Source organism: Pinus tabuliformis, chromosome Q (genome assembly GCF_031772625.1).
Source record: "Pinus tabuliformis cultivar Carrire ecotype Pingquan chromosome Q, CPIR1, whole genome shotgun sequence".
In the NCBI taxonomy this organism is placed as follows: Eukaryota; Viridiplantae; Streptophyta; class Pinopsida; order Pinales; family Pinaceae; genus Pinus; species Pinus tabuliformis.
The window spans coordinates 580,829,573-580,836,913 of NC_142296.1; the positions used below are offsets into that span (position 1 = coordinate 580,829,573).

The 7,341-nt window shown below is 44.1% G+C and overlaps 1 pseudogene; it reads left to right on the forward strand.

Annotated features, from left to right (window-relative positions):
• The first annotated feature begins 1,395 nt into the window (after positions 1–1,395).
• LOC149220781 (GEM-like protein 5) lies at positions 1,396–2,445 on the forward strand (annotated as a pseudogene).
• Positions 2,446–7,341: the final 4,896 nt, after the last annotated feature.

A 7,341-nucleotide genomic window follows, 5' to 3' on the forward strand; every position in this document is an offset into this window, starting at 1 on the left:
GCTTTTGGTGTGTCTCTCTTTAGAGACAAGCGCCTTTTCGGCTGGGAATCGGTTGCAAATTACTTTGAAGTCATTCTTCATCTTGAATTTGAATGTTAAGGAATTTGGGGATCACAAATATTTCTCAGATTTAAAGATTTTTGGCAGTGTGCAAAATCAGTACCTGATTCACGGAAGTTTATCACATAACATCATTAAATAGAGACATTGTTCAATATGGTTCTCGTAACAAACAAGTCGATAACTAAAAGCTCTTTGTCGACCAAGAGGATATTAAGCACATCTTGCAGAATATCAAGTACAGTCTTTATGATATAATGGCAGTCTTGATAATATAATGGTGAGATTGAATTGTGTGTAATGATTGTGATTTCATATTTAAACAAGGCCGAAGGCAGCGAGTCCCTGCCACCAACGCAGCAGATTCTTAGCGATAGTAAGCAGCGCTCATTAACCGAGTTGGAAAAGCAACAGGGGTGGAGGCAAAACAACCAGCGTGTACAGTAACTGTTCTATTGGTCGTATCTGTTGCAATGTGCCAAAGTTATGTTTGTTACAATAGTGCTCAAAAATAGATCGCGGATGTGGTCGAATTGTCCCTTGTCAATCAACGCTCACTATGCTTCGGACACGAGAGACATCTGAGTATGATTGGGTGGCATCTGATTCTGAGTGGAGACAACCTAATTATGTTTGTATTCTCCCTTATTCAGAGAAGGGTGTAGCTCATATAGTGGCTCAATGATACACAAGCACTCAATTCAAATAAGTTAGGCTTCGAGCTAACTCTGAAGGTAGGTAGAGTAAGTGACCAGTGATTCAACCCTTGCAAATATTACGAAGCCCATCCATGAGAGCATCCCATGAAATCTCTATAGAAAGTATCTGAAAAGTGAAAATTGAGTAACAAAAACTGCATTTGAGTCTCCATGATCAAGCACATGTTTGTGGCAAAAGATATGATAAGAAGATGTGCATGGGAATTTGGCAACGTGTTGACGAGGGATGGAGGTTCTGATTTCGCCGTGAGATTCCGTCGTGAGAGTTCCTACTTAATCATTCTAAATATCATTGGAGAATGGGCTAACATGCAATGAATTTTAGCGACTTTCCAAGATATATGTATGTAATCGTGGTTGTGCCAGGTTAAGACGCGCATGTTTTCCACTTGTCTAAACATGCAATCATTCTTTGAAGGTGTCTTTGAAACAACAATTAAGCAAACTCTACTACGCTTTGCACATTGAGATGGCAACGTAACTATGCTCTGCCTATAGAGGATAGGTAGCCGAAATCAAGGGGATCAGAGCTGTGAAATAGGTAGCCAAAATCAAGGGGATCAGAGCTGTGAAAGCACATGGGAGTCGAGGCAACCCATGAGCAGTAGCTTTCGAAATGACTGACAGAGTGGCGCAACCGATCCTTTATCCAAAGCTTGACACTGAGGGGGTCCGAGTACCCCGGAGGTGCTGAATCAAGATTCAGGTACTTCAGAGAAGGATAGCAGAAAATGGGGCACCAAATTCATAGTCTATCCTTCGGCCCCTTCCGCCCATCCTCACAACCAAGATGCTGCGACATGGACGGCCCCGGCAGAACATCTCATCCCCAGCTCGTATATTGTGCATCCATCACTAGTAGAGCATTCAAAGTGTGCGCTCGCATAAAAAAAATGTTTGATCGAACAAAGCATTCTCTATTTTTTTCTCATATTAGATTTGTCTGTGTGCAGCCCCAATGCAGTCAGTGCAGCACTGCTTCAACAAATGGACCGAGAAAGCCGAGAATTTGGCCTCAGAGGTCTGGACCAACTGCAAGTATAAGTTCACCTTTATCGTATTGTTCTTGCCTGCCTGCTTGCATTTTGAATTAATGGATTTCTTTTAAATGCAGTGAAAACTAGAAACAACATGTCGGATGTGCCGTGGGGTAAGCTAACCTTGGGTGTCAAAGTGCTAACGGAAGAAGACTTTGAAGCTCCGTTCCAACAAACCTTTTCCATTTCTCTAGAGAAGGAGTTACAAAAATCTCACACTTGTTATATGTTGACTTCCACTGACCCCGTTGCGGGAACTTTGTACATCTCCACCGTGAAGATCACATTCTGCAACAGTCACCCCTTGTCGTTCACTGCTCCCTCTGGAGAGGCGTCCTGGAGTTACTACAGGGTGAGTGATGCCTACTTTACTTTATGGAATCCTTTAGTATAAAAATTGGGGGAAATTGAAATAGTGATAAAATTGAATGCAGGTTGGGATCTCGTTGGCGAATCTGATGGTTGTGAATCCTTTTGTAAACAAAGACAATCTCGCTGAAAAGTATATTCAGATCGTGACAGTCCACTGTCACAAGTTCTGGTTCTTTGGATTCATTAACTATGAGAAATCCCTGAGAAATTTGTAGGAATCCATCCCAAATTCAGCCCACTCAACGTCCACCTTGTGAGCATCAACCATCGTCTCGAACCATCAACCGACCTCACAACTTCCCACTAGTCTCATATCTTTGATGTCTAGAAACTGTGTTGCATGTACATGGTGCTCACCACCACTAGGTATCAAGTATGTCCAACCCACCCACCGCCACCTGCCTGTCGAGGCCATGACACACCGCATCAACATGCATTCACTCACTGCCACTAGGTACAAGGTGTGTCCAGCCCACCCACCGCCACCTACCCACCCAGGCCACGACACACCGCACCAACATGCCATTGCATTTACAGATGGCCGAAATAGCCTATTGAACTTTGCTCAGTTAGCGATAATGTCTCGCAAAGATTAGTTGGGAGGCTACAGTGAACAACCCTCGTTTCTATCAAGACAGAAGAAAGCTTGGAAGGTGCAAGCGAAAGCAACTGCCCAGTTCTCGCATAATAGGTTCGACTAGTTTGGGTTCTTTTTTTTCTTCGCAAAGCACCTAAAGTGTCCATTGAACCTGTCCAGCTAGATCATCTATGTAATTAACTCGAGCTCAAAAATTCAAATTCAAGTTAATAGTATATTCAAATTCAAGTTAATAGTATCTTGTGATGCAAAAATTCAAATTCAAGACTAGGATACAAAAATAGAGAAATTCATAACATTTTAACAATATCTGGATAATCTTTTATGTGGCTTGAATTTCCAGCAACGGCTTGAGAAGCACAACCAGCACAGAGGCTACGCTACCTAAAGCAGCAAGGCCATACTACCATGGTTGGTAGATTACCCGGCCTCCCCTGGCTCTTTCACCGTTCGAGCTCAGCTCCTCCACAAACAAAGGATTTTACTATGCTCTCGGCGTAGGCCTACCACACTTTGTGCGTGCGGTGTTTTCACCAGACGGTATTTTCAAATAGTGCCATCCTCTACCACCATCCTCCCGTTGGTTGCTTAGTATTCCAGGGTTGTCCCTGTGCCTTCTGTTAGGTGAACTAACCTGCTTCAGATTACCTTCCGGAAGGTAGCACCTTCCTCTAGAAAACTGATGCCTCTGCAACAAAAGGAAAAGCTAACACAAATATGGGAGTTTGAAAAGTTTTATGGGAGTTTGAAAAGTGAAGTGGTGAAGGCCACCGAACACACAAAATGTGCATGGCATGCAGGCGGTAGTGGGATGGGTGTGTAGGTGGCGTGTGCATGGTGTGCAGGGGTCAGTGGGATGGGTGTGTAGGTGGCAGTGGGAATAACAAGTATAAACATTGCTGCATTATAACTTTTAGCATTTTAGCATTTAATACTATAGATTAATGTTAGCATTAGTCTACACTATGAACATACCAACAAAAAACACATATTAGTCTACACTATGAACATACGAGCAAAAAACACACATAATATATGGTCAGCCTCGAGAAGAGGCCAAATAACATGGTGAAATTGTTTGCGCATAAAAACTTTGCTTAAACTTCTTTTGTACTTGATGGGAAAGACGAACAAGCAGCTAAACTAATGCTTATGGACTAATAATCAATTACTATAGTCCCTGGCCATTGCCAGATGTCAGGGACTAATAATGATCCAGATCTAATTAGCAACGCAACAAATTACAGAGATAACCATATACACAAAGATGCAACGGAAATAATACTTCATTTCATTAATGGAAAATACTGAAATATTCTTACAAACAGTAATTGAAATAAACCAGCTAGGGCGATGGTAGCTTATCTCTAAGAAGAGATGTGGTGGCTACATGCTTCTGAACTGTGTTACAATGAGGCTCGAGGGCCTATTTATTATTGAGAAATAATGGAAAACCCTTCACATTCCAAAACCTAACCTTAGAATATGAAACACCAAATTGTGGGCCATGTTTTGGGGTGAGTTGGACAGCCAACTTCCCGGGGTCGCGAATTGGTCGTATTATCTCCTTTTGACGCGCATGATAGCCCATTAGAAAGATCTCTCTGAGCACTACGACGGAAAAGATGATTATTTGAAAGAAAAATCGGTGGCGGTAGACTTCCCAAAAAACGTCGTTTAGGGCCTCAAAACGGCTCCGGAAGTTTAGGACCCGAAAAACTGCTAAAAATAGTAAACTACGCTATAATTAAGGAAACTGAAAACTGAAAGAGACGGTTGTGGGGTCCAAATGGGATAGGTGGGTAGCCAGCAACATCCACCTAGATCATTCCTCCCCCCTTAGGAAGCAATGGTCCCCATTGCGTTGAGCTCCTCCTTGAGATGAGGAAGCTTCTGCTGAGTTGGGTCTCTGGTGAGCTGTTCTGCAATCTCTGATGTGTCCAGAAATGGTGGGAAGCATGGTCGGCGACGGTCCACATTGAACACTCGCTGCAAGCGAAGGAATGGAGGAATGTTGTGTTTCAAAGCATTATTGCCCATAGCCTTCTTACTAGTGTAAGGACCATGTCGAAGTGGTCTGAGCTTCTGATGGGTTCTGGTAAGGCGTTCTCTCTGTAGATGTAACCAAACTTTGTCACCCACCTGAAACTTGTGTGGTACCCCTCTAGGTAAGGAGAAGTTGTTTCTGTGTTCTGTCATGACTTTATCCCTCTGTTGTTGCTGCTGCATGGAGGAACCCTTCACGGGGGTCATGGATGTAGCAACGATCTTCCCCTTACTTTGGGAGTGAACCAGACAGAAAATAAATTTTCTAGTCTGTGAGATGAGCTTGCTGCCTTTCTTAGTAGTGATCAAAGAGGTGGTGGTAGGTGGAGCTACCTCTGGTATCCTGTATAATGAATTATCCAAAGAAATAATGACAGCACGAGGCCTTGACTCATACACAGGATGTCGCCTCCACAAGTATGGCTGGACTAATAGTACATCGCAAACATCCAGAGATGTAACATCACACAATACCTCGTCTGTGAATGGCTTGATGCTGTAGAGAAGGCAGCACTGCTGGCAAACTTTGAGATCTCGTCCTTCGTGAAGCCACCCGATACTATACGACTGTGGGTGTGGTGTAGTCGGTAGGCCCAACCGCTTCACGACCTCTGCTGAAACAAGGTCCTTTTGGCTACCACTGTCGACAATAAATTGCAGTGGTGAACCCTTCACCCACATTTGTGAGTGGAAAAAGCGTTCCCCCTCCTGTGGGTCTTCACGCTCATTCTTCTAGATCTTGGCGGTGGAAACAGTGGCACTAGGCCCTGCATCAATGATCTACTTCCCTTTGCCATTCCCCTTGTCGGGTTCTGGCTCAGGGTCGGAACATGCATCTGATTCAGAAGCCTTCAACTTGGTCACCAACGACTGCTTGGTCCGACACTCACTTCTATTATGAGTGGGACTCTTGTGGAACTCACACCACTTTCCTGTGTCCTTCTTCGGCTTCGTGGTGTTGTTCTTTTCTTGCGGCTTTGACGAGTTGTCTTGGGTCACCCCGCCTTGGTTTTGTCCTTTGGGCTTCGGATTTGCAGATCCAAAGTCTCGCTTCTTCTATTTGAACTTTTGCTCGATTTTGACAGCGTATCGGTATGCTGTGCCGAGTGAGGAGATGTTCAAGAACTCCATCTCTTCCTGGATGTACTTGTGCAGGCAGCCGCAGTATTTGAGTACCAGATGCAGCTCAGAATCTTTGATACCCAACTGTGTGCGAAGGGTATGAAAAATGTTTGTGAACTCCGGCACATCTTGGTCTCGTCCCTGCCGCAATGTGGTCCATTTGATGTATTTGTCCTCATAGCTTTTGACAGGGTAGTACTGCTCCTTGATGGCATCCTAGAAGTCATTCCAAGTGGGTGCGGCTGGAAACAGTGAGCCTGTACTTTCATCCTTCTGCTCGCAATAGGTTTCCCACCAGTCCTTGACGTGGGGGGCTGCTTTGAGAAGAGCGAAAACAATTTTTTCCCGACTTGAAAATTCATGAACAGAAAAATACCAATCTAGCAGATTTAACCATTTATCTACGACATTTACGTCTATTTGACCCTCGAAGATGGGGATTCAAAATTAACTTGTACCTTAAAGGGCATGGCATTTCCAGAGTAGCTGCTGGAAGCTGATGCGTCGCTTCTGGGTAGCCGCTGAAGGATCTAGGCAAAGCTGTCCATCATCGCGTTCCGTTGTCGCTCGAGGGCTTCTTCGAGCAAGATTTTGATAGGATCTCCTGCCCCCTCGTCTTTCTTCTCATCCGCCATGGGAGGTCGTCGAGATTTGCGAGGTTGGTCTTGCAAAGGTTCGACCAGTTCAAGCCCTAACTCCTTATATCCCGACCTCGTTGGGGACATGCAAAGAAAAACAGAGAAAAAGCAGACCCCTTTGATACCACTGATCTGGATTTAAACAGGAACGCAACAAATTATAGAGATAACCATATACACAAAGATGCAGTGGAAATAATACTTCATTTCATTAATGGAAAATACTGAAATTTGCTTACAAACAGTAATGGAAGTAAACCAGCTAGGGCGATGGTAGCTTATCTCTGAGAAGATATGTGGTGGCTACATGCCTCTGAATTGTTCTGAACTGTGTTACAATGAGGCTCGAGGGCCTATTTATTATTGAGAAACAATGGAAAACCCTTCACATTCCAAAACCTAACCCTAGAAGATGAAACACCAAATTGTGGGCCCCGTTTTGGGGTGAGTTGGACAACCAACTTCCCGGGGTCGCGAATTGGTCGTATTATCTCCGTTTGACGTGCATGATAGCCCGTTGGAAAGATCTCTCTGAGGACTACGATGAAAAAGACAATTTTTTGAATGAAAAATCGTTGGCGGTAGACTTCCCAAAAAACGTCGTTAGGGCCTCAAAACGGCTCCGGAATTTTAGGACCCAAAAAACTGCTAAAGATAGTAAACTACGCTATAATTAAGGAAACTGAAAAACTGAAAGAGATAGTTGAGGGGTCCAAATGGGATAGGTGGGTGGCCACCAACATCCACCT